General features: G+C 44.4%; 1 protein-coding gene across 1 annotated transcript in view; it reads left to right on the top strand.

Annotated features, from left to right (window-relative positions):
* The window catches only part of ARID4B (AT-rich interaction domain 4B), a 557657-nt gene that overhangs the window by 75507 nt on the left and 454957 nt on the right, over positions 1–27193 (top strand). The gene's annotated exons all lie outside the window — the stretch shown is intronic.

Raw genomic sequence — 27193 nt, 5'->3', positions numbered from 1 at the left:
TGGTCCACAGTATACTGCTAAAAGTGCAGAATATAATAGTGATATAGCGAACAGTTCATTACTGTAATGAATATGTTCTATATGAAAGTGCACGTGCAATTATAATACAAATGTGTATAACATGATTTACCCAATACAAAATCTTATCATAACACTATTATTACGGTACATATTTTCTATTCCCAGAAATTACAAGAAATAAAGTGCCAAGTGCCTAATCCAGTAAATTCATATATCATACCAATATGTAAAAAAATATTTATATTAATTATTAATAAAAAATCTGAAAAATATATTGATAAAAGAATATATTTTTTAAGAGATTAATCTTATTTATCAAATATAAAGTGCAACAAGTGATGCAAAAAGACGTCCCAAGACCAGGTTATGCATGAAAATAAAGTGACAAGTGCAAATAGAGGAGCAGATTTTCCGATGCGGCCGCATGTTGAGGGGGCGTACTGCATCTTGCTGGAGAAAGATATAACGTCAAAGGTGCTAAAAGTAAGAGAGATCAAGAAGAAAAAGATCAAGAGGAAAACTGATAAGTTAAAATTACAAATAAAGCATACCCACACTCGATCTTGATAATGAAATAAAAAAAACGCAATCATAAAAAGGACCTGAAACTAACTGCTTCATTTAATCCCAAGGGGATCTCAGTCTTTAACATGACTATCCATTTAGTCTCCCTCTGTAACAGTGCTTTTTTGTAATCCCCACCTCGACAGCCCAGACACCTTATCAATACCCCTGGCTCGCAAACCCCTAGGGTCACAATTATGCTTCTCCTTGAAGTGCAGGACTATGGGTTGGGATTTATTCAACTCCTCCGTCCTCATTGTGCCTGCCCTTCGGATTTTACTCGCATGTTCTAGAATTCTCACTCTGAGCTCCCTAGTGGTCATGCCCACATGTAGGAGGTTGCAGGGGCATTCTAGGAGATAGATAACTGCTGTTGATTTGCAATTAATATTGTGTACTATCCGATATTCCTTACTCCCATTGGAGTCTGTGAAGGAGGTCAGTCTTGACATGTGCCCACATGCCTGACAATTGCCACACGGAAATGACCCCCAGGTGGGGCCCCTGCTACCAAAGGGGTTACGTGCACCAGATGGAACATAGTGGCTTCTTGTAAGTAAATCTCCCAAATTCTTAGACCTCTTCCATGTAATAAGAGGGTAATCAGAGAGTGACCCCCTAAGGTCACTGTCCGATAATAAGATGGGCCAATAGTGGGACATAATGTCACGTATCTTCCCCCAATGTGTGTTAAAAGGTGTAATAAATTGTGGTTTCATTTCACTGTTCTTCTTTTTATTACTTACCAATAGGGAGTCTCTAGAGTAGGTTTTGGCTCTTAAATAGCCTTTCCTAATATCCTGTTGGTTATAGCCCCTATTACGAAATCTGGTAGAGAGATCTTTAGACTGGGTCTCAAAGCGTTTGTCACTGGAGCAGATCCGGCGTAGTCTTAAAAATTGGCCAGTAGGTATAGCCTTAATCGTCTGCGGATAGTGAGAGGAATTAGCATGTAGTAAAGCATTTGTTGCTGTGGGTTTCCTGAAGAGGTCCGTGGAGACCCTGCCATCCAATTCTATGTGTAGCAGAATATCCAAGAACTCAATACACTCTTGGCTGTGTTTCCATGTAAGTTTGATATTTAGGTCATTAACATTAAGCTGTGCAAAAAAGCCCTCAATCTCCACCAGAGGACCCTGCCATATGAAAAGAATGTCATCAATATACCTAGACCACGAGACCACTGAGCCAAAACCAGGCATATTCTGGACAATCTCTCTTTCCTACAGCACCAGGAATAAGTTGGCATACGAGGGCGCACAAGTCGCCCCCATTGCCGTGCCCTGGAACGGTAGGAAGAGGCGGTCCTTGAACGTGAAGTAATTTTGTCTGAGTACAAAGTCCAGAATTTTGATGACAAACTATCCGATCTTGTTCAAGATCAGTCATTTCCAAAAAGTACCTGGCAGCTCGGATCACGTGGTCATTGCATATCGATGTGTAGAGGGCCTCTACATCACAAGTGACAAAATGCATGTCATCCTCTAAATGGGCCCCATTGAATCTCCTGAGGATATCAGATGTATCTTTAACATAGGATGGCAGAGTCTCCCCGCAGCTCCTCAGATAGAAATCCACAAACCTACTAGCCTGAAATCCTGCGTCCTCGCCACTCCACACATTCCCGGTGTGTGCGCATGGCATTGCCCATTATGGGCAGAGAAACAGGGACTTTCAATGCGCATGCGCCAGCCTGCGCAACCCGATCCAGCCGGCAGAGGCGCAGGATTTCAGACGGAGAGGAGGAGGTAATCCAGATTAAACAAGGGCGGGCCAGAGGGGTGAAAGAGTTTGGTAAGCAAAGCGCAGAGGGGCCTGGGCAAGGGCTGCATGAACGCCGCCCCTGGGCACCTTTAGAACCTAATTACCATATGGTATGAAAGTTTTTTGGAGCAAATTGGCGATGGACTGCAATATGAAAGGTACCATAGTAATCTGGGGAAAGTAATGGAGAACCTGATCTGAGTGTTCTGTAATGGTCATATTTGGTGAAGGACTCCCTTTAATTATTCTTCCTAGTATAAAACATTGTGTGTGTATGTGTATATTAGGGCTGCAACGAGTACTCGATTAAATCGAGTAATTCGACACAAAAAAATCCTCTATGCAAATTTTTTGGTCACGGAGCGGGAGTGCTATTGCTATTACTCCCGCTGGCCCACATTGCACTTGGAATACTCACCTTTCCAGCAGGGGGCCTCCGGGCACTCCACAGCACATCCATGGTCCTGCACCTGCACTGACGTACGCACTCCGTGACCTGACGCGCTGTGTGACGTCAGGCCCAGAGTAGCGCGGAACGATGGAATGTCGGCGGCGCCCCTGCTGGTAACGTAAGTTTTTGACACCAAGGGGGTGGGGGTGCGACTATGGTCGGGCGCCCGGAGTGTGCAGCGTAATAGCAACCAATGACTCTGTGCAATCCGGGAGTCAGGAGGAGGGCACAAGGGGGAGCAGAGACTATGGCACAAGGGGGAGCGGAGCTGATGGCTCTGGGAGGGGGAAGAGTGGATGGCTCTGGGGTGGGGGAAGAGCGGATGGCACTGGGGTGGGGGGCTGATGGCACGGGTGGGAGCTGATGGCAATGGGGGAACTGATGCACTTGGGCAGATCGCACAGGGGGGAACAAAGGGTGTTGGGGACTGATGGCAGTGGGTCTGATGAGCTTTTATAAAGGAAAACAGTTTATTAATTCATTAATTCAGCCCTAGTGTGTGTGTGTGTATATATATATATCTGTAGTAGGCTATTCTTAATATAAAATTATTCTCACAGTATGTCAGAATACTGGTGTATAGATATTGAAAAATTCATCAAATAGCATTTTTGAAGACCATGCACGGGTCGTCTTTGGGCCCTATCACTACCTCAGGGCTTTACAGGGTAAGTCAGGCTTTAGGTTCCAGTGAATGAACGGTCCTACCACTGAGGTCCGTTCATTCGGTTAGCAGCTAGGGTTAGGATTCATTAGGTGGTGACCTTTTCCTCTCCCAGATACCACCCCTCTTGTGTCTGGTGTGGTGTTTCCTCCCACACCTCGTCGTGACTTATACACCGCCGAAACTGCCATTTTGTTTGTATCAGTGTGGCAATGGATCCAATCCCTGCACTGGTCGGACAACTACAGGGGTTGTCTTTGGAGATAGCTGACCTCCAGAATACCGTCGCACAGATCCAGAGACCTCTGGCAGCTGGTTCCGACTGTGGGAATCAGACCTGCCCTGAACCTAAGGTTGCTCTCCCAGACAGGTTTTCCGGGGGCAGTGATAATTTCACCCTAGGGAGTCATGTAAATTATATTTTAAGCTGCGTCCTCGCTCTTCTGGCGATGAGAGTCAAAGAGTGGCTATCATCTTGTCACTGCTTAAAGGGAGTCTTTCACTAAATATGACCATTACAGACCACTCAGTTCAGGTTCTCCATTGCTTTCCCCAGATTACTATGGTACTTTTCATATTGCAGTCCATCGCCAATTTGCTCCAAAAAACACTTTTATACCATATGGTTATTTATGTTCTGAAGGTGCCCAGGGGCGGCGTTCATGCGGCCATTGCCCAGGCCCCTTTGCGCTTTGCTTACCAAACCCCTTCTCTTTCACCCCTCTGGCCCGCCCTTGTTTAATCTGATTACCTCCTCTCTGTCTGAAATCCAGCGTCCTCGTCGCTCCACACATTCCCGGCACGTGCGCATTGCCCATTATGGGCAGAGAAACAGGGACTTTCAATGCACATGCGCCAGCCTGCACAACCCAATCCAGTCGGCAGAGGCACAGGATTTCAGACGAAGCGGAGGAGGTAACAGATTAAACAAGGGCGGGCCAAAGGGGTGAAAGAGTAGGGATTTGGTAAGCAAAGCGCAGAGGCGCCTGGGCACCGGCCGCATGAACGCTGCCCCTGGGCACCTTCAGAACCTAATTACCATATGGTATAAAAGTTTTTGGGGAGCAAATCGGCGATGGACTGCAATATGAAAGGTACCATAGTAATCTGGGGAAAGTAATGGAGAACCTGATCTGCGTGGTCTGTAATGGTCATATTTGGTGAAAGACTCCCTTTAAGGCTTCATGCACATGACCGTTCCGTTTTTTGCGGTCCGCAAATTGTTTATCCGCAAAACATGGAAGCCGCCCGTGTGCCTTCCGCAAAACGGACAAGAATAGGACATGTTATATTTTTTTTGCGGAGCTACGTAATGGAGCAACGGATGCGGACAGCACACTGAGTGCTGTCCGCAACTTTTGCGGCCCCACTGAACTGAATGGGTCCGCACCCGAGCCGCAAAAACTGCGGCTCGGATGCGGACCAGAACAACGGTCGTGTGCATGAGGCTTGGGCCTTTTCTTTGCCGACTGGATCACAGTCCCTACAGTCTGCGGACGAGTTTTTCAGAGCTCTTGGTTTGATTTACGGCGACCCGGATCGGATTTCCCTGGCCGAAACTAGGTTGCGTGGCTTGCGGCAGGGAAAGCGTTCTGCGGAGACCACTCATCTACTGCTCTGAATTTAATAGATGGGCTATGGATACGGAGTGGAATGATCCAGCTCTGCATAGTCCATTCTTTCAGGGATTATCTGAGAGGCTGAAAGGCTCGTTTGCCTTTCACGAGAATCCTGAGTCTTTGGAGGCAGCCATGTCACTTGCTGTACGTATAGATAGATGTCTGAGAGAGATCTAGAGTCCCTCATTCTCAGGAGGTACTATCATATGAGATGGTGGCTCCCTCTGATACTTTGGGTGGAGAGACTCTCGAGTTTACGCCTTGTAATGAACCTATGCAGCTAGGGGGAGCTACTCCTGGGACTGCTGGTAAGAGCTTTGGTCATATGAAGCCGGTCTGTTTTGTTGTGGAAAGAAGGGACATTTTGTGAATAGTTGTCCGTTCTTGCAGCGTCAAGGTAAAAACTAAAAAAATAAGTTTAATCCCCAAGTTACTATTAGAAGTGTGGGTGGGGAGAAAGAAAACTTACTTTTGTCTTTTACTGGTAGTACCAGATTTCTCCTGTCTGCCAAGGTGGCGCTAGAGTCCAAAACTGTGGAAATCAAAGTATTTATCGACAGTGGGGCAGGGGTTAACCTGATTGATGGACAGTTCGTTCGTGTGCATGGTTTGACTACTAGTGCACTAAAGAAAAGTATTTCTGTCTTTGCAATTGATTCAGCACCTCTTACCCAAAAATGCCTCTCGCAGGTGGTGAATGACATTCATTTAAGAGTGGGTGATTTTCATTAGGAATCTCTCATGTTATGTGTTGGAGGGTCTGCCTGCTCCGTTGGTGTTAGGTCTACTGTGGTTAAGCAAACATAACCCTACCATCGGTTGGCAAGCGAGACAAATTCTTGATTGGAGTGAATTTGTAACGGGGTTCCGAAGGTGCACTCGGTCCCCCATTGCCCGCAGAACTGTTGCTTAGCTTTGGGAATGAGGATCTGTGTTTGACCTCATTCCCAGGGCGGCTTTACTAGCTGGTTGGCTCCCTGCTCCTAGTCTGCCTTGAGCGCCGAGCTGATCACTCGGTGCTAGACTGGTTGGTCTGTCTGTCATGTGACGCTGGCCACGTCACATGACCCTCACTCCCCACTATAAATACAGGCAGCCTGCTGGCTACAGGTTGCCTGTTAATTTCTAGGTTCCTGGCTATTTGTTGGACTGCTGAATACTTACCTGATCCTGTTCCCTGACCATCCTTTTGCCTGCTTCTCCTGTACTGCGCATCCGTCCTGGTATTGTGACCTCGGCTCCCACCTGACTACTCCCTTAGGACTCCTCTTGTACTTCTCTGCTCTCCTGGTATTTATGACCCTGGCTTCTCCTGACAATTCTCTGCTTGCTCCATTTGTACTTTGTAGCTTTCCTGGTATTGACTCGGTCCGTTCACGTCCTGTTGTTTGTCTGTCTGTCATCCCTGCACTTATTCCAAATTAGGGATTGCCGTCCAGTTGTCCCCTGTCATTAGGACTCGCGAGGCAAGTAGGCAGGGCCAGGGGTAAGGGTGGAGCGCAGTGGTCACTTCCCTTCCCCCTGTGTGTGTGTGTGTGTACGCGACCGTTACAGATTAACAGGCCAAATAACCACTGTATTATGAATCCTCTGGTGACCCTGACTGACCATGTCTCTAATCTGATGCAGAGGGTGCAGGAGTTAGGGGAAAAACTCAGTTCTTTTGAGTTAGGGCAAGGTTCTTCCACTCCTCAGGCCTCCAGTCCGCATTTAAGCTCCCAGATTAAGCTCCCAGAACCCTTTTCTGGAGACCGGAAGAAGTTTCTCTCTTTTAAGGAGAGTTGCAAACTTTAGCGCCCCGTGTCCTCTGGCCCCGAGAGTCAACGCGTGGGCATTATCATTTCCCGATTACAGGGTGATCCCCAGGACTGGGCGTTCTCTTTACCTGCTGGCGCCAGTTGTTTATATTCTGTGGAGGGGTTCTTTCAGGCCCTGGGTACCCTCTATGATGAACCAGACAGGGCTCTAGTAGCCGAGATGGCTCTAAAGGCACTGGTTCAGGGCAATTTACCAGCGGAGGATTATTGCACCCAATTCAGAAGGTGGTGTGTCCCCTCAGGATGGAATGAACCAGCCCTGAAGAGTCAGTTCAGGTCAGGTCTGTCTGATAAATTAAAGGATCTTCTGGTCAGTTATCAACTTCCAGAGACCTTGGAGGAGATGATGACCCTTGTTGTCCGACTTGACCGACGGGTTAGAGAGAGACGACAGGAACAACAGTTCTCTTCCCAGATGGTGGTCCAGCCAGAGGCCTATCCCAGAGACAATGCTGAGGTCTCCACCGAGGAACCCATGCAGGTTGGCATGACCCAAGGGAATCTTCGCCGCAGACGTGGAGAATGCTTTTACTGTGGAGATCCTGACCATTGGATCAACCAGTGTCCTAAGAAGGTCCTCTCTGTCAAGTCTCCTAAGGCAAGGCAACCTAAAGACCAGGTACACCCTGAATTTTCTAAATGTAAGCTTTCAGTACCCATTACGATTTCTCTGGGAGTCAATAAATGGCCGGGTAAGGCCTTTATTGATTCTGGCTCAGCGGCTAGCTTTATTGACTCTGAGTATGCTGTAAGATTGGGTATTCCTATGTTTGCCTTACCAACTCCTATCCATGTCATGGCTATTGATGCTACTCCTCTTATTGGTGGTACGGTGAGCTTATGTACCTCGGAGATTTCTCTAACCGTGGGTGTGTGCCACTCAGAGAGATGTTCGCTTCTAGTCCTGGAGAACCTACCTGCTGAGGTGGTACTAGGGTTGCCTTGGCTCCGACTACATAACCCCACTATAGATTGGTCCAATGGGGAGTTGGTGAGATGGGGGCCTAAGTGTGACTCGTGCTTGTCCGTGGTACAGGCTGGGGTCTCAGTAAAGTCTGATACTTTACCCTCTGTTGTTAGAGAATATTCTGATGTATTCTCATCACCAACCCCGGAGGTTCTACCCCCCCCCATAGACCTTATGATTGTACCATAGAGCTAGTAGAGGGGGCCAAGTTTCCTAAAGGACGAATTTATAATCTTTCTATGCCCGAACGCAAGGCCATGGAAGATTATATTAAGGAGAGCCTTGGTAAAGGGCATATTAGACCTTTTGTCTCTCCTATGGGGGCAGGGTTTTTCTTCGTTAAGAAAAAAAGATGGTGGTCTTAGGCCATGTATCGATTACCGGAGATTAAATAAGATCACTGTCCAGAATAGATACTCCCTCCCATTGATTCCGGATTTATTTAACCAGGTTCTGGGGGCAACCTGGTTTTCCAAAATTGACCTGAAAGGGGCATACAATCTAATCCGAATCAAGGAGGGAGACGAATGGAAGACGGCTTTCCATACTCCGGTAGGACACTTTGAATATCAGGTGATGCCTTTTGGACTCAGCAATGCCCCAGCTGTGTTCCAAAACTTCATGAATGACATTCTTAGGGAGTTCTTAGGTAAATTTGTTATTGTCTATCTTGACGACATTTTGATATTCTCTCCTGACTTCGAATCCCATCTATCTCATGTTAAACAAGTATTAGAGGTGTTGAGGGAGAATCAGCTATCCGCTAAACAAGAGAAATGTGTCTTTGGTGTACAGGAGATTCTGTTTCTAGGGCATGTTCTGACTCCTCACGCCTTCAAGATGGATCCTGGTAAGGTACTAGCAATTAAGGAATGGGTAAGACCTTCATCCTTAAAGGCCTTACAACGGTTCTTAGGTTTCTCCAATTACTATCGTAAATTTATTAAGAATTTTTCCGTAATTGCTAAACCGTTGACCGACCTTACTAAGAAAGGGGCGGATTTGGAGAATTGGTCTACTGAGGCCATTTCTTCATTTTAAAAATTAAAAAAGGCATTCAGTAGTGCTCCCATTCTGATCCAGCCTGATCAGGAGAAACCTTTTATTGTGGAGGTGGATGCGTCCGAGGACGGCGCAGGAGCAGTCCTTTCACAAGGTCCTGCTAGCCTCACTAATCTGAGACCATGTGCCTTCTTCTCCAGGAAATTCTCTCCCACGGAGAGAAACTACGACATAGGGAATAGGGAGCTGCTGGCCATTAAATGGGCATTTGAGGAGTGGAGGCATTTTCTGGAGGGGGCAAGGCATTGTGTAACTGTTGTCACTGACCATAAAAACCTTATGTTTCTCGAGTTTGCTAAGAGGTTGAATCCCCGTCAAGCCAGATGTACTCTGTTTTTTACTCGTTTTGATTTTTCCATCACGTTCAGGCCGGGAAGTAAAAATGTGAAGGCGGACGCATTATCTCGGAGCTTCCAGGCTTTTCAACCTACTGAGGTACCACCTGAATCCATCCTACCAGCAAAAATCTTCTTAGCAGCTCTTACCCAGGATATCTCGGCTCGCATTAGGTCTGAACAACATCTGGCACCGGTATCCACCCCAACAGATAAGTTGTTTGTTCCCGTACAATTTCGTCTCCAGCTGTTGGGTGAGTGTCACGATTCTGCCTTTTGTGGACATCCGGGTGTTGAGGGCACTAAGGATCTGGTTTCTAGATCTTATTGGTGGCCCACTCTAACTAGGGATGTCAAGTCCTACGTGTCAGCCTATGAGGTTTGTGCCAGGTCCAAGACACCTAGGACTCGCCCTGCTGGTAACCTACGACCCCTACCCATTCCCAGTAGACCCTGGTCCCATATCTCGATGGACTTTGTAACTGACCTACCGCCGGCGGAGGGTAAGACTGTAGTTTGGGTAGTGGTCGATAGGTTTAGCAAGATGGTCCATTTCATTCCCCTGTCTAAACTCCCGAATGCCAAAACCCTGGCGTCTATTTTTGTGAAAGAAATTGTTAGATTGCATGGTATCCCGGAAAATATTGTTTCTGACAGGGGTGTGCAGTTTGTGTCCAAATTCTGGAGGGCCTTTTGTCAAAAATGTAAAATTTCATTGTCTTTTTCCTCTGCCTACCACCCTGAGAGTAATGGGCAGACTGAACGCCTTAATCAGTCTGTCGAACAATTCTTGAGGTCGTATGTTGCTGATGACCAGCAATTATGGGTGAAATTTCTTCCATTGGCTGAATTTGCTTTGAATAACCGTGTCAATTCTTCTGCTGGGGTTTCACCTTTCTTTTGTAACCATGGTTTCCATCCCCGTTTTCATTCTGGGTCATCCGTCTCCTCCTCTAACCCTGAGGTGGATAGGCTCTCCTCTGAACTGTGCACAGTTTGGGCCTGGGTTCAATCGAACTTAGAAAAGGCTCAAAGTTCTCAGAAACTCAAGGCCGATAGGAGACGTTCAAGGGGGGTGAATTTTCAGGTTGGGGATAAGGTATGGTTGTCCTCCAAGAATCTCTCTCTTAAGGTAGATTCTAAAAAGTTTGCTCCTCGTTTTATTGGACCATATAAGATCACGGAGGTGATTAACCCGGTATCTTTTAGGTTGGAGCTGCCCGAGTCATTCCACATTCATAATGTGTTCCATAAGTCTCTACTTAAAAAATATTTTGAACCGGTAGTACCATCAAAAGCCTCGCCTCCGCCGATTCTTGTTAATGATGCTGTCGAGTATGTGGTGTCTAAAATAGTGGATGTCAGGAAGGTGCGTAATTCCTTGCAGTACCTGATTCACTGGAAGGGGTATGGACCTGAAGAGAGATCTTGGGTACCTGCCAGGGAGGTTCATGCTCCTAGACTTGTTCGAAAATTTCATTTAGAACACCCTGAAAAGCCATCTCCTGAAGTCTTGGGTCCGGTGGCCCCTCGTAAAAGGGGGGGTACTGTAACGGGGTTCCGAAGGTGCACTCGGTCCCCCATTGCCCGCAGAACTGTTGCTTAGCTTTGGGAATGAGGATCTGTGTTTGACCTCATTCCCAGGGCGGCTTTACTAGCTGGGTGGCTCCCTGCTCCTAGTCTGCCTTGAGCGCCGAGCTGATCACTCGGTGCTCGACTGGTTGGTCTGTCGGTCATGTGACGCTGGCCACGTCACATGACCCTCACTCCCCACTATAAATACAGGCAGCCTGCTGGCTACAGGTTGCCTGTTAATTTCTAGGTTCCTGGCTATTTGTTGGACTGCTGAATACTTACCTGATCCTGTTCCCTGACCATCCTTTTGCCTGCTCCTCCTGTACTGCGCATCCGTCCTGGTATTGTGACCTCGGCTCCCACCTGACTACTCTCTTAGGACTCCTCTTGTACTTCTCTGCTCTCCTGGTATTTATGACCCTGGCTTCTCCTGACAATTCTCTGCTTGCTCCATTTGTACTTTGTAGCTTTCCTGGTATTGACTCGGTCCGTTCACGTCCTGTTGTTTGTCTGTCTGTCATCCCTGCACTTATTCCAAGTTAGGGATTGCCGTCCAGTTGTCCCCTGTCATTAGGACTCGCGAGGCAAGTAGGCAGGGCCAGGGGTAAGGGTGGAGCGCAGTGGTCACTTCCCTTCCCCCTGTGTGTGTGTGTGTACGCGACCGTTACAGAATTTAGCATAAACAACTGTCTTAATACATCGTTCTCTGTGGTCACCAGTAAAGCTGTACCCTCGTTCATTTTCAAATTTTCTGATGTATTTTCTGAGAGTGGCAACCAGGAGTTACCTCCGCATCGGGAATGTGATTGTTCCATCAATCTTATCCCCGGCGATAGACTGCCCAAATCTCGGTTGTATAATCTTTCGTAACCCAAAGAAAGGTTATGTGAGAATATATATCTGAGAGTTTGGCAAAGGGACATATCAGACCATCCAAATCCCCTGTAGCTGCTGACTTTTTCTTTGTAAAAAAGTAGGCTGGTACCCTGAGGCCATGTCTGGATTTCCGTGAGCTCAACCGTATTACTGTCCGTGATCCTTACCCTCTTCCTTTAATCCTGGATTTGTTTAATCAGATTGTCGTTGCCATGCTGTTCTCTAAGTTGGATCTGAGGGGAGGCTTATAATCTGGTAAGGATCAAGGAGGGGAATGAGTGGAAGACCGCATTTAATACCCCTGAGGGCCATTTTGACAATCTGGTCAAGCCTTTTGGGTTAACCAATGCTCCAGCGGTTTTTCAACACTTTATCAATGACATCTTTCATCATCTGGTGGGGAGGTTTGTTGTTGTATATCTGGATGACATATTAATTTTTTTCTCCCGATATAGAGACTCATTAGGATCATGTGCGACAGGTGTTACAGATCCTAAGAGAGAATAAGCTATATGCTAAGATGAAAAAGTGTGTATTTGCAGTTCAGGAAGTGTAATTCCTGGGTTACCTGCTCTCATCCTCAGGTTTACGTATGGATCCCGAGAAAGTCCGTGCCGTGTTTGACTGGGATCGGCCCTAAAATCTGAAGGTGCTTATGCGGTTTTTGGGGTTTACCAACTACTACCGTAAATTTATCCAGAAATTTTCAACTGGTTAAACATTTAACAGACATGACTAGGAAGGGTGCTGATTTCTCTGTTTGGTCTGATGTAACATTACAAGCCTTTTCATCTGTGAAGGAGTGTTTCACTTCTTCCCCTTTTCTGGTGCAACCGGATGTGAGGTTGACAGATCTGAGGTTGGGGTAGGAGCGGTCTTGTCGCAGGGTCCTTTACCCAGTAAATGGCGCCCATGTGCATTTTTCTCTAAGGAACTCTCAACTGCTGGAAGAAATTATGACGTGGGTAATAGGGAATTGCTGGTCATTAAGTTGGCTTTTAAAGAATCGCGTCATTGGTTGGAAGGAGCAATCTATCCTATTACTGTGCTTACTGATCACAGAAATCTGGATTTCTTGGAGTCGGCTAAATGACTGAACCCAAGACAGGCCAGATGGTCGTTGTTTGGTAGTTATATCCGCTGGCCATCCCATCCAGACCATGGACTCATTTATCCATGGATTTTATCACAGATTTACTTAATTCTTCAGGGAAAACTGTGATTCTAGTTGTTGTTCGATTTAGTAAGATGGCGCCCTTTATAGCATTACCAGGTCTTCCCAATGCTAAAACTCTTCGACAGGTGTTTGTCGACAACATTGTGAAACTACATTGTATTCCCTCTGATGTGGTGTCTGATAGAGGGACTCAGTTCTGTACTCGTCTGGGGGTACAATTGTCCTTCTCTTCCACCTTTCATCCTCAGTCGAACGGACAGACCGAATGCACAAATCAGAATCTGGAGACTTATTTGAGATGTTTTGTCTCTGACAACCAGGAGGAGTGGTCTTCGTTCTTGGCTTTGGCCGAGTTTGCTATAAATAACCGTAGACAGGAGTCCACTGATAAGTCGCCGTTCTTTGGGGAATATGGGTTCCACCTGCAATTTGGCACTTTTTCTGGTACTGAGACTTCTAGTGTACCTGAAGAGGAAAGATTTTCCTCTTCTTTGTCATTTATCTGGCGGAAAATTCAAAATAATCTGAAAAAGATGAGTAAGAAGTATAAACATATGGCTGACAAGAGACGTATGAGTGGTCCGGACCTGAGAGTGGGTGATTCTGTGTGGCTGTCCACAAACATTACGTTGAAAATACCTTCTTGGAAGTTGGGTCCAAGGTTTATTGGTCCATATAAGATCAATGCCGTTATTAACCCTGTAGCCTTTCGTCTTGAGCTTCCTCAAGCTTTGAAGATTCATAACGTGTTCCATAGGTCGTTGTTGAAGAGATATGTTGAACCTGTTGTGCCATCCTCCTTGCCCCCCGCTCCTGTCATGGTGGACGGTAATTTGGAATTAGAAATCGCTAAGATAATTGACTCCCGAGTTTTCCGTAGATCCCTCCAGTATCTCGTGCACTGGAGGGGTTACGGACCTGAGGAGAGGATGTGGGTCCCAGTGACCGACATTAATGCTAATCGTCTGGTGAGGGGCTATCGCAGAGCTCATCCGGAGAAAGTCGGTCCTGGGTGTCTGGAGGCCACCCGTAAAAGGGGGGGTACTGGGACGGTCACTCCCAGGCTAGGTGTTAGAAGGTCAGAGAGGCTGTTTGCACGTGATGTCATCTGACAGCCTCTTTTAATTTTACTTTGTTGTTGATGGTAATGACCATACCTCTAGTCAGGTGCAGCATAGTGGTCATTACTATTTAAGTCTGGCTACTCCCTTCACTCCTTGCAGTGTATAGTTTCATTTGCAAGTGGAAGAGCTGGTGTGTGTTGTCTCCTCTAATGTTCCTGCTCTTTCTTCTACTTCAGGAGTTAAGTGTCTCATTCCTTTTTATTTGTTTTTTGTTGTTTCCCCTGCCTTCTGGTATCTGGTCTGAGTCAAGACCCCTGTTCCTTCTGCTTAAGGAATGGGTCGTCTTTGGGCCCTATCACTACTTCAGGGCTTTACAGGGTAAGTCAGGCTTTAGGTTCCAGTGAATGAACGGTCCTACCACTGAGGTCCTTTCATTCAGTTAGCAGCTAGGGTTAGGATTTGTTAGGTGGTGACCTTTTCCTCTCCTTAGCTTCTAGGCCAGATACCCCCCCCCCCCCCCTCTTGTGTTTGGGGTGGTGTTCCCTCCCACACCTCGTCGTGACAATATCCCAGCTTTATACAGCACTTTTGAAACATGTAAATACGGTGTGCTTGAATATACAGGGAGTGCAGAATTATTAGGCAAGTTATATTTTTGAGGATTAATTTTATTATTGAACAACAACCATGTTCTCAATGAACCCAAAAAACTCATTAATATCAAAGCTGAATATTTTTTGAAGTAGTTTTTAGTTTGTTTTTAGTTTTAGCTATTTTAGGGGGATAGTTGTGTGTGCAGGTGACTATTACTGTGCATAATTATTAGGCAACTTAACAAAAAACAAATATATACCCATTTCAATTATTTATTTTTACCAGTGAAACCAATATAACATCTCAACATTTACAAATATACATTTCTGACATTCAAAAACAAAACAAAAACAAATCAGTGACCAATATAGCCACCTTTCTTTGCAAGGACACTCAAAAGCCTGCCATCCATGGATTCTGTCAGTGTTTTGATCTGTTCACCATCAACATTGCGTGCAGCAGCAACCACAGCCTCCCAGACACTGTTCAGAGAGGTGTACTGTTTTCCCTCCTTGTAAATCTCACATTTGATGATGGACCACAGGTTCTCAATGGGGTTCAGATCAGGTGAACAAGGAGGCCATGTCATTAGATTTTCTTCTTTTATACCCTTTCTTGCCAGCCACGCTGTGGAGTACTTGGACGCGTGTGATGGAGCATTGTCCTGCATGAAAATCATGTTTTTCTTGAAGGATGCAGACTTCTTCCTGTACCACTGCTTGAAGAAGGTGTCTTCCAGAAACTGGCAGTAGGACTGGGAGTTGAGCTTGACTCCATCCTCAAACCGAAAAGGCCCCACAAGCTCATCTTTGATGATACCAGCCCAAACCAGTACTTCACCTCCACCTTGCTGGCGTCTGAGTCGGACTGGAGCTCTCTGCCCTTTACCAATCCAGCCACGGACCCATCCATCTGGCCCATCAAGACTCACTCTCATTTCATCAGTCCATAAAACCTTAGAAAAATCAGTCTTGAGATATTTCTTGGCCCAGTCTTGACGTTTCAGCTTGTGTGTCTTGTTCAGTGGTGGTCGTCTTTCAGCCTTTCTTACCTTGGCCATGTCTCTGAGTATTGCACACCTTGTGCTTTTGGGCACTCCAGTGATGTTGCAGCTCTGAAATATGGCCAAACTGGTGGCAAGTGGCATCTTGGCAGCTGCACGCTTGACTTTTCTCAGTTCATGGGCAGTTATTTTGCGCCTTAGTTTTTTCACACGCTTCTTGCGACCCTGTTGACTATTTTGAATGAAACGCTTGATTGTTCGATGATCACGCTTCAGAAGCTTGGTAATTTTAAGAGTGCTGCATCCCTCTGCAAGATATCTCACTATTTTTGACTTTTCTGAGCCTGTCAAGTCCTTCTTTTGACCCATTTTGCCAAAGGAAAGGAAGTTGCCTAATAATTATGCACACCTAATATAGGGTGTTGATGTCATTAGACCACACCCCTTCTCATTACAGAGATGCACATCACCTAATATGCTTAATTGGTAGTAGGCTTTCGAGCCTATACAGCTTGGAGTAAGACAACATGCATAAAGAGGATGATGTGGTCAAAATACTCATTTGCCTAATAATTCTGCACTCCCTGTATATATATATATATTTTTTTTTGTATGGCTATTGTACATTTTCGGTAGGTTTTTATTTTCCTGGCATTTTAAAGGTTAGGATTCATGCCCACGACTGTATGTGTTTTGTCGTCTGCAAATCTGCAAAACGCAGATCTCGGTCGTGTGCATGCCACCATTTTATTCAGGCTCCTGTAGAAATGTTCTATTCCTGTCCGCAAAACAGACAAGAATAGGACATGTATCTTTTTTTGTGGAGCCACGCAACAGACATATGGATGTGGACAACACACTGCCCCATTAAAATGAGCGGGTACCACATACGATCCGCAAAACATGTTGATCGCATACGAACCAAAAATACAGTTGTGTGCATGGGGCCTTACGTAGAAAGCCTTTGGAGAAAAACGGCAGAAATAAGTCTCCATATTTTGTGCATGTTGTATTCTTCACCGCAAAATACAACAAATCAACATGCTGTTTATGTAGACAATATTTTATCATAGGCTTTTAAAGTAGTATCTGACTAAATTTTTATTTTATTTTTTGCAAAAAATTCTACAGAAAACACAGGTAAATGCATTCGGTGAAAATAACCTAAAGAAATATAAATTTCTGATCGGGACTTGACTAATTCACAGATTATATTGATAAGCCGACTCTTGGCATACAGAACATTGCTCATCGTTGTCCACCAGTTAACAATGATCTGGGTTTAATGTTAATATTAATTGTCAGGGGTGAGAGAAATCTTAATATCATATGACAAAAATGAAAAATGAATCCCAAAGGCAAATAGTATCCAGGGTTTTTGTGTTTGAGCACTCAGTTTGTCCGATAGCATTGTCATTATTCTTGGATAGATCATGAGATACTGTACAGTTAAATGAGCAATCTTAACCTTAGCGATGTGCTAATGTCAGCTGAACATAACTATCGTAGTGCCATCTCACTGCCCACGGCTGAATGCACAGGGCCGTGTTCCGCGGCCGAGAGCGGTCCGTGGTATGCCGGGCTAGATTCCTGTTCAGAGCAGGAGCGCACGGCGTCATTGGTTGCTATGACGCCGTGCGCTTCATGCCGCCGCCGCTGCTCTACAGTAATACACTCGTATAGTAAAACAAATAGATTATGCTAATTAGCCTCTAGGAGCAGGGGGGGCGTTGAACCTGCTCCTAGAGGCTCCGTTTGCTCACCCTTTTGCTCGCCCTTCTTCTCTTGATTGACAGGGCCAAGGCAGCGCTGCTCTCCTCCCGCCGGCCGTGTCTGCAGTGTAAATGTCGCGCCGTTCAGTATTCAGCACAGGCGCAGTGAGGGAGGGATGCTCGGCGGCTGCTGGCTTCCTCACTGCGCCGAATACTGAATGGCGTTACCTTTACACTGCAGGCACGCCAGCGGGAGTATTTGGTATCGCTGCATCCTTAAAGACCGTCTCTATAAAAATTTCATATAATCTACCCACTCAGGTGAACCCCGAAAAAATCTAAAATGCTATTTTTGGTCACCTTGCCTCACAAAAATACCAAGCGATCAAAAAAATATTTGTACCCTGAAATAGTACTATTACTACTAGTAATATCGAACAGTCACCTCATCCCGGAAAAAATTTGACAATAGATAAGACAACCACCCCAAAAAATTAAAGACATGGCTTTTAGAAAATGGAGACAATGCTTTTATTGTGTAACACAGTGTATCATATGATCTACCCCCTAAGGTGAACACTGTTAAAAATAAATAAATAAAAACTGTGCCAAACTAGCAATTTTTTGGGTCACCTTGCCCCAAAAAAGTGTGATATTGAATGATCAAAAAATCATATGTACCCAAAAATAGTACCAATAAAAACGTCAGCTCTTCTTCCAAAAACAGAGCCACTGCACAAGATGATCAGCAGAAAAATAAAATAAATGTAGCTTTTAGAAAATAATCTATTCTGTCAGGAGAACTCCGGAAAAACAAAAACAAACGGTGCCTTACTTTTTAATTTTTTTAATGTTTTTTTTATATATACCTTACCTCACAAAAAGCGTAATATCGTGTGATTCTAAATCATGTGTACCCCAAAATAATACCAATAAGATTGTTACCTTAGGCTACTTTCAAATCTGCGGCAGTGTGATCCGGCGGGCAGTTCCGACGGATCCGCCGATTTGGATGTGACTGAAAGCATTTGTGAGACGGATCCGGATGCGGATCCGTCTCACAAATGCATTGCAAGAACTGATCCGTCTCTCCGCTTGTCATGCGGACAGTCGGATCCGTCTAGTATTTTTTTTTCAAATTTTTACCGTTCTGCGCATGCGCAGGCCGGAAGGACGGATCCGGCATTCAGGCATGTCTTCTGTTTTTTTCGCCGGATCAGTCAAAACGACTTTACTGAAGACATCCTGATGCATCCTGAACGGATTACTCTCCATTCAGAATGCATGGGGATATGCCTGATCAGTTTTTTTCTGGTTTAGAGCCCCTGTGACGGAACGCTACGCTAGTGTGAAAGTACCCTTATCCCGTAGTTTCCAAAATGGAGTCACATTGTGAGAGTTTCTACTGTAGGGGTGCATTAGGGGGTCTTCAAAGGCGACATGACAACTTAAAATTATTCCAGTGAAATCTGTCCAAAATCCATATGGCGCACCTTCCATTCTGCGCCCTTCAGCATGCCCATTCAGAAGTTTACGACCACATATGGGATGTTTCTGTAAACTGCAGAATCAGGCTAATAAATAATTCGGTTTTTTTGGGCTGTAAACCCAGAAAAGGTGGGTAAAAAAAATTGGAAAATATGCAAAAAAAAAAAACTTCACCTCCATTGTCCTTCAACTTTTTCGCTACCAGCGCCGTACATGTAGGGCTGTGCAAGCATGACGCCCGCTCGCGCATGCAGTGGGCATCATGGCCAGCAAGACCTGCAGCTAACTACTGCAACCGGCAATAATGCAGATCGCGGTAATTAAATGCTTTAGATGCCTGAATGTGCAAAAACCTGCGTTGAATGCTCCGAATCTCTATGAAATTAAGAGCATTAAAGGTGCAATTTTAATTTTGGCCACCAGATGGCAGGCCAAACATAAGAAATGAGCAAAATGCTAATAAATTGTCATTTTTTAATTCGCTAAAAAATCAAAATGAAAAATTCAAAAACCTCATTTAAAGGATCATATCAGATAAGACAAACTTCTGCATCCATTCAGAACGGATCCGTTTGTATTATCTTTAACATAGCCAAGACAGATCCGTCTTGAACACCATTGAAAGGCAATGGAAGACGGATCAGTTTTCTATTGTGCCAGATTGTGTCATTGAAAACAGATCCGTCCCTATTGACTTACATTGTGCGTTGCGTCTGCGATCAGGGAAAATCATGCGAGTAGGTAGGCAATTGTAGTCAGTTTTGACTGCGATTGCTTTCCGATGTTCAGTTTTTATCGCACGTGATAAAAAACTGACTCTGGTACCCAGACCCGAACCTGGACTTCTTCACTGAAGTTCGTGTTTGGGATCGGTGTTCTGTATATTTTATTATTTTCCATTATAACATGGTTATAATGGAAAATAATAGCATTCTTTAATTCAGAATGCTAAGTAAAAGGTGGGGTTAAAAATAAAAAAAAATGTAACTCACCTCATCCACTTGATCTCATAGTCGGGCTGGTCTTCTTTCTTCTTCTTCTTCTTCTTGCAGGACCTGGCTGGAAAAGGACCTTCGGTGACGTCATCGTGCTCACCACGTGGTGAGCGCGATTACATCACCGAAGGTCCCTTTCCAGTCAGGTCCTGCAAGAAGAAGAAGAAGAAGAAGAAAGAAGACCAGCCCGGCTGTGAGATCAAGTGGATGAGGTGAGTCAAATATTTTTTTAACCCCACAATGGACCTTTTACTTGGCATTCAGAATTAAAGAATGCTATTATTTTCCATCGTAACCATGTTCTAATGGAAAATGATAAGGTAAATGGGGTCCCGGGTAACTCTCTTCTCCTTAGCAACCATGCGTGAAAATCGCATTGCATCCGCACTTGCTTGCGGATGCTTGCAATTTTCATGCATCCCTATTCATTTCTATAGGGCCTGTGTTGCGTGAAAAACGCAGAATATAGAAAGAACATGCTGCGTGAAAATCACCGCTCATCTGAACAGCCCTATTGAAGTGAATGGGTCTGGATTCAGTGCGTGTGCAATGCGTTCACCTGACCTAAATGTGCATGCAAGAAAAAGGTTTCACGTAATAATTCAGAGGGGGAAAATACGGAAATCTGGTTTGAAGTTGTCTGGGAGAAGCACCTGTATATAAGCAGACAAAAAATATGTGAGTTCACGAGCGTTCGCAAGATTGATTACAAGTGTGTTTTTGTGTTAAGTGTGTGATTTAAGATTGAGTAACTTTAGATTCAAAGACTTTAGGAAGAGACTTTATTACCCACCTCACATCCGCCCATAGGATATAAACGTCCTACTGGTGGATGTTTATCTCTGAATGGACGTTCTGGAACGTCCATTCAGAGATGGCAGCTGCACGCTAATCGTGCAGCTGCCGAGCGGGGGGCCCACTGCCAGTGACAGAAGGGCACCCCAAGGAGAAGGCAGGGACAGTTCCCAGGTGTCCCTGCCTTCTAGATCGCTGTATACACAGCGCTTAACAAGATCATGAAGCGCTATGTCGGGTCTTCCACAGACCTCGATCAGACCTGCACTGAGGCTGTTGTATTCTGCTGTACAGCCTCTCTGGGGGCTGTATTTCCCCTGTAACTGGGGCTACTATGTCAGCCTCAGTTACAGGAGAAATCAATAGTGAAAAAAAAAAAAAAAGTGAAGTTAAATGTCCCCCAGAGGTCTTGTATGACCTTATGGGGGTCGCAAAGTGTAAAATAAAAAAAGTGTTTAAAAAAATAAAAGTTTCACATGTAAAAAAAAAATTCTCCCGTTAAATAATTTTAAAATAGAAAAAATAGAAAAAAATAAATAAAATAGATATATTTGGTATTGCCGCATCCGTAACGACCGGCTCTATAAATATATCGCATGATCCACCCTGTCCAATAAACGCCATAAAAATAAATAAAAAACTGTGAAAAAAGGCCATTTTTGTCACCTTACATCACAAAAAGTGCAAGACAAAGCGGTCAAAAAAGCTCATGTCCCACAATATGGTACCAATAAAACCGTGATCTCATCCCGCAAAAAATAAGCCCCTATATAAAAAAAATCGCTTAAAAAATAAAAAAAATATAGCTCTCAGAACATGGAGACATTAAAAATCTTTTTTTTTGTTTCTAAAATGCTATAATTGTGTTAAAGTGAAATAAATATTAGGTATCGCTGCATCCGTAACAACCAGCTCTATAAAAATATCACATGATTTAACCCCTCAGGTGAACACCGTAAAAAATAAAATAAAAATTAAAACAGTGCCATTTTTTGTCACCTAACATAAAGTGAAACACCAAGCGATCAAAAAGGCATATTCCCCCCAATATAGTACTAATCAAACCGTCACCTCATACTGCAAAAAATTAGACCCTAAGGCCCCTTTCACACGTGCGAGTATTCCGCGCGGATGCGATGCGTGAGTTGAACGCATTGCACCCGCACTGAATCAGGACCCATTCATTTCTATGGGGCTGTTCACATGAGTGGTGATTTTCACGCATCACTTGTGCGTTGCGTGAAAATCGCAGCATACTCTATATTCTGCGTTTTTCACGCAACGCAGGCCCCATAGAAGTAAATGGGGTTGCGTGAAAATCGCAAGCATCCGCAAGCAAGTGCGGATGCGGTGCGATTTTCACGCACGGTTGCTAGGAGACGATCGGGATGGAGACCCGATCATTATTATTTTCCCTTATAACATGGTTATAAGGGAAAATAATAGCATTCTGAATACAGAATGCATAGTAAAATAGCGCTGGAGCGGTTAAAAAAAATTAAAATAAATTAAGCTCACCTTAATCCACTTGCTCGCGCTGCCGGCATCTCGTCTGTCTTCTTCTTTGCTGAACAGGACCTGTGGTGACGTCACTCCAGTCATCACATGATCCATCAAATGATCTTTTACCATGGTGATGGATCATGTGATGACCGGAGTGACATCACCACAGGTCCTATTCCTGCAATGAATGCTCACCACAGCTCCTGTTCAGCAAAGGAGACAGAAGGAGATGCCGGGCTGCGCGATCAAGTGGACTAAGGTGAGATAAAAAATTTTTTTATTTTTTTTAACCCCTCCAGCGCTATTTTACTATGCATTCTGTATTCAGAATGCTATTATTTTCCCTTATAACCATGTTATAAGGGAAAATAATACAATCTACATAACCCCGATCCCAAGCCCGAACTTCTGTGAAGAAGTTCGGGTTTGGGTACCAAACATGCGCAATTTTTCTCACGCGAGTGCAAAACGCATTACAATGTTTTGCACTCGCGCGGAAAAATTGTGCATGTTCCCTCGACGCACCCGCACATTTTCCCGCAACGCCCGTCTGAAAGAAGCCTAAGTAAGACAATCGGTCAAAAAATTAAAAAGCTATGGCTCTCAGATTATGGAGACACTAAAACATAATTTTTTTGTTTCAAAAATGTTATCATGTTTGTAAAACTTAAATATATAAGAAAAAGTATACTAAAAAAAAGTATTAGGTATTGCCATGTCCGTAACGATGTGCTCTATAAAAATGTCACATGACCTAACCCCTCAGATGAACGCTGTAAAAATAAATAAATAAAAACTGTGCTAAAACAACCAATTTTTTGATCACCTTTCCCCATAAAGTGTAATAATGAATAATCAAAAAATCATGTGTCCTAAAATGGTACCAATAAAAACGTCAACTCTTCCTGCAAAAAACAAGCCACTGCATAAGAGGATTGACAGAAAAATAAAAAAAACATGGCGTTCAGAAAATGGAAACATATTTTTTTTTTTCAAAAATGCTTTATTATGTAAAACTGAAACAAACAAACAAAAAAAAAGTGGACATATTTTGATATCCTTGCATCCGTAACAACCTGTTCTATAAAAATAGCACATGATTTACCCTGTCAGATGAATGTTGTAAACAGTGCCAAAACAGCCATTTTTTGTTACCTTGCCTCACAAAAAAACGTAATATAGAGCAATTAAAAATCATATGTACCCCAAAATAGTACCAATAAAATTGGCACCTTATCCCCTAGTTTCCAAAATGGGCTCACTTTTTGGGAGTTTCTATTGTAAGGGGGGCTTCAAATGGGACATGGCATCTAAAAACCAGTTCAGCAAAATCTGCCTTCCAAAAAACATTTTCTTTTTCTGTTCTTCTGTGCCCTGCCATGTGCCCTTACATCACTTTACGACCACATATGGGGTTTTTCTGTAAACCGCAGAATCGGGGTAATAAATATTGAGTTTGGCTGTTAACACTCTATATGTTAAAGATTTTTTTTATAAAAATGGAAAATCTGCCAAAAAAGTGAAATTTTGAAATGTCATCTCCATTTTCCTTTAATTCTTGTGGAACACCTAAAGAGTTAACAAAGTTTGTAAAATCAGTTGTGAGTAACTTGAGGGGTGTAGTTTCTACAATGGGGTCATTTATGGGGGTTTCCACTATGTAAGCCCCACAAAGTGACTTCAGACCTGAACCGGTCCTTAAAAAGTTTTTTTTTTTGTTATTTTCTTAAAAATTTTAAGAATTTCTTCTAAAATTCTAAGCCTTCTAACGTCCTAAAAGAAGAAAATGACATTTACAAAATGATGCCAAAATAAAGTAGACATATGGGGAATGTTAAGTAATAAATATTTTATGAGGTATCACTTTCTGTTTTAAAAGCAGAGAATTTTGAAAATTTTGAATTTTTCTAAATTTTTGTTAAATGTTGGATTATTTTATAAATAAAGGTGAAATATATCGACTCCAATTTACCACTGTCATGAAGGACAATGTGTCACGGATAAACAGTCTCAGAGTGGTTTGGATAAGTAAAAGCGTTCCAAAGTTATTACCACATAAAGTGACACGTCAGATTTGCAAAATTGGGCCCGGTCTGCAAGGGGGCAAATGGCCCAGATGTGAAGTGGTTAAGGCCTCATGCACACTAACGTTTTTTTTTTTGTTTACGTTCCGTTATTTGCGTTCCGTATATGGAACCATTCATATCAATGGGTCCGCAAAAAAAACGGAATGTACTCTGTATGCATTCCGTTTCCGTATTTCCTTTCCGTTCGAAGATAGAACATGTCTTATTATTGTCCGCAAAACGGACAAGGATAGTACCGTTCTATTAGGGGCCAGATGTTCCGTTCCGCAAAAAACTGAATGCACACAGATGTCACCCGTATTTCTTGCGGATCCGTTTTTTGCAGACTGCAAAACACTGGAAAAGCCATATGGTCGTATGCACTAGGCCTAAGGCCTATTGCACACGACCGTATGGCTTTTTCAGTGTTTTGCGGTCCGTTTTTCACAGATCCGTTTTTCCGTTTTTTGTTTCCGTTGTGTTTCCATTTCTGTTCCGTTTTTCCGTTCCGTTTTTCCGTATGGCATATACAGTATACAGTAATTACATAGATAAAATTGGGCTTGGCATAACATTTTCAATAGATGGTTCAGCAAAAAACGGAAGACATAAGGATGCATTTCCGTATGTGTTAGTTTTTTTTTGCGGACCCATTGACTTGAATGGAGCCACGGAATGTGATTTGCGGGCAATAATAGGACATGTTCTATCTTTGAACGGAAATATGGAAACGGAATGCATACGGAGTACATTCCGTTTTTTTTTGCGGAACCATTGAAATGAATGGTTCCGTATACGGAACGCAAAAAATGGCCAGTAAACGGGGGGAAAAAACGGTTGTGTGCAGGAGGCCTAAGTCAGTTGTTTTTCATTGCTCTGTATTATTGTATTTTTTCTTTCTCTTTTCTTGTTAGGCTACTTTCACACGAGCGTTCGGAGCGGATCCGTCTGATGTTTCATCAGACAGATCCGCTCCGATAATGCAGACGTTTGCATCCGTTCAGAACGGATCCGTCTGCATTATTACTTAGAAAATTTTCTAAGTCAGAAAGTAGCCTGAGCGGATCCGTTCAGACTTTACATTAAAAGTCAATGGGGAACGGATCCGCTTGAAGATTGAGCCATATGGTGTCATCTTCAAGCGGATCCGTCCCCATTGACTTCCATTATAAGTCTGGACGGATCCGCTCGCCTCCGCACGGCCAGGCGGACACCCGAACGCTGCAAGCAGCGTTCAGGTGTCCGCTCGCTGAGCGGAGGCTGAGCGCTGGCAGGCGGATGCATTCTCAGTGGATCCGCCTCCACTGAGAATGCATTAGGGCCAGACGGATGCGTTCGGGGCCGCTCGTGAGCCCCTTCAAACGGAGCGCACGAGCGGACACCCGAACGCTCGTGTGAAAGTAGCCTTAATTGCCATTAGTAAGTATCTGTTCCATTATTAGCAGCGCAGTCCAGTGCACATCTTGTCTAATATATGCAGTCCTGGAACAGCAATTTGAGGGTGCATATTTTTGTTCAAAATATGAGCAAATTACCTGTTTGGAATTGCAGATTTTCAACATTGAGATAATTTTGCAATATTGTAAAGAGTTTAGTGCTCTCTGAGCAGGCACTCTATGGGGTAGATGCAGGGGAGGGTGGTAGCAAGCAGGATCAGGAAAGTTAGGTAGTTAGGCTACTTTCACACGAGCGTTCGGTGTCCGCTCGTGCGCTCCGTTTGAAGGGGCTCACGAGCGGCCCCGAACGCATCCTTCTGGCCCTAATGCATTCTCAGTGGAGGCGGATCCACTGAGAATGCATCCGCCTGCCAGTGCTCAGCCTCCGCTCCGCTCAGCGAGCGGACACCTGAACGCTGCTTGCAGCGTTCGGGTGTCCGCCTGGCCGTGCGGAGGCGAGCGGATCCGTCCAGACTTATAATGGAAGTTAATGGGGACGGATCCGCTTGAAGATGACACCATATGGCTCAATCTTCAAGCGGATCCGTTCCCCATTGACTTTCAATGTAAAGTCTGAACGGATCCGCTCAGGCTACTTTCTGACTTAATAATGAAGTAATAATGCAGACCGATCCGTTCTGAACGGATGCAAACGTCTGCATTATCGGAGCGGATCCGTCTGATGAAACATCAGACGGATCCGCTCCGAACGCTCGTGTGAAAGTAGCCTTAGCTGTATAACAGAAACCAAGGTAGAGGAAAGAGTGTCAGGGAAGCTAGCCCTGATCTGACACACCCCAACAAGTTTGCAAGGTTGGCAGATGAGGGGGGTGTCAGTCCAGGGATGGCACTAATGCAGAAAGACACTTCCTCTTCCAGTCAGGGAATGCCAGCTCCAGTAAGTAGAGGACCAGAAGTGCAGGGCATTCCAGACAGGTGCTGATAGTGGAAACTTGATTATCAGGGGTACAGATAGACCAGAATCATTGAACTGTATATTGACTCTCTGGCGCTCGACTAAGACATATCGCGGATATGGTTGATAGTTTGCTGGGAAGGGTTGGTAAAGACCCAGTGGTCATGGTCCATATTGGAACCAGTGACAAAGTTAGAGATAGGTTGGGGGTCCTTAAAAATGATTTTAGGGACCTAGGTTGCAAGCTCAAGGTAAGGTAGTATTTTTTGAATACTACCAGAAATGCAGCAGGAGATTAGGGAGGTTAACAAGTGGCTCAAGAACTGATATGGGAAGTAGGGGTTTGGGTTCCTGGAGAACTGGGCCGACTTCTCTGTTGGCTACAGGCTCTATCGTAGGGATGGGCTGCACCTCAATAGGAAAGGTAGTGCTGTTTTTGAGGAGAAGATGGCTAGAAGGTTAGAGGTGTATTTAAACTGGGGATTGGGTAAAGGGTAATTACACTATAGGAGGGGAAGACAATGCAGATAGAGAACTGTGATGAGGTAATGGAACTGGTGGTGAAATGGATGGAGGGACCAGAACTCTTAATTGTATGTACACTAATGCCAGAAGCCTGGTGAACTGGAATTAGTGATGTGTGACATAGTGGGAATAACTGGAACACGGCTGGACGATAGCTATGACTGGGCAGTTAATGTACAGGGTTACAGTCTGTTTAGAAAGGAT

The sequence above is a fragment of the Bufo bufo genome, chromosome 4, assembly GCF_905171765.1.
Source record: "Bufo bufo chromosome 4, aBufBuf1.1, whole genome shotgun sequence".
Taxonomy (NCBI): domain Eukaryota; kingdom Metazoa; phylum Chordata; class Amphibia; order Anura; family Bufonidae; genus Bufo; species Bufo bufo.
Note: the sequence above shows the minus strand (reverse complement) of the source record. Positions and strands in the feature narration are given on the sequence as shown.